Source organism: Coenobita brevimanus, chromosome 62, assembly GCF_032717465.1.
Source record: "Coenobita brevimanus isolate Jiangsu-jjx chromosome 62, ASM3271746v2, whole genome shotgun sequence".
NCBI classification, from domain to species: domain Eukaryota; kingdom Metazoa; phylum Arthropoda; class Malacostraca; order Decapoda; family Coenobitidae; genus Coenobita; species Coenobita brevimanus.
This window is the reverse complement of record NC_137015.1, coordinates 30,621,497-30,622,521: the sequence shown is the minus strand read 5'-3', so window position 1 is coordinate 30,622,521 and position 1,025 is coordinate 30,621,497. Positions and strand designations below refer to the sequence as shown.

General features: G+C 44.0%; 1 non-coding gene across 1 annotated transcript; it reads left to right on the top strand.

Moving 5' to 3' along the window:
- The first annotated feature begins 552 nt into the window (after positions 1–552).
- On the top strand, positions 553–624 carry TRNAQ-CUG (transfer RNA glutamine (anticodon CUG)). The gene has a single exon. It is a non-coding gene; the product is annotated as a tRNA-Gln (tRNA).
- Positions 625–1,025: the final 401 nt, after the last annotated feature.

The following is a 1,025-nucleotide window of genomic DNA, read 5'->3' as shown; positions in this document are numbered from 1 at the left end:
TTTTTTCGAAATGAGACAGTTCAGTCTTGAGATTCATTCACGCTCCTTCAGATCCACTACACAATACAGGACATTATGGATCATTTGTGGGCAGGCCAATAGAGCCGCGTGCCAAAATACAGTCCTACCCATGCCACGGCTTTCTGAGTTACATCGGTCCAGGTCACTCATGTCAAGAGAGGGTGGGTGGAAAGGAGTGGGTAGGATGGGCTGTGAAGGCAAGGCATGACGAGACAAGCATAGCCTTTGAGAACGTACGTAGTAGATCGGCCTGTTAGTTGTATGTCAAAGATAGGTGGGGTGGGGGGATGAGTGGAATGGGTGGAATGGAGTAGGCTGGAAAGGCTGAAACTGTGGAGGGTGATGGTTTTAACGAAGGCAATACACCCTGTAAAGACTGGTGTTGTTGGTTGGCTGGTATAATAGTGATGATGGTTTAATTCTGACCTCCCTATACGATAAGGAAGCATAAAGGCGCCTCTCTCATACATCTGCCTCCTTACGAAGCAGAATAAAAATAGGTCATAAGACTACGTAAAGTAACCTTTCATCGGTCCCATGGTGTAATGGTTAGCACTTTGGACTCTGAATCCAACAATCCGAGTTCGAGTCTCGGTGGGACCTAACCTGGCACTATTTTCTATCCCATTCGTTGTCAATGATATACTCGTACTCACCGTCACGCTAATACCAGATTCTATCCATATGAGAGAAATCTTGATAGCCACTGAAGACTATTATAATCCTGACAGAATTAAAAGTTGTTTTCACCGACCTTTCCTCTGCTACATTTGAGTTCTTTATTTATGCAACATGTACACACCAGACGAGATTGTAATTGAAGTAATATGTTCAAACTGTCTTCGTTTACCCCTTTCCTTCCATAGAAATTATATTCTGGTCAACACCAGGCCATTTTCTTCAGCTGCGACATATTAACAGTCACTGGGTTAAAAAGTACTGCAGCTCGATAAACCCACGTGATACTGATACCCGTACACTTAGGCAAGCCCTGATACTCTATC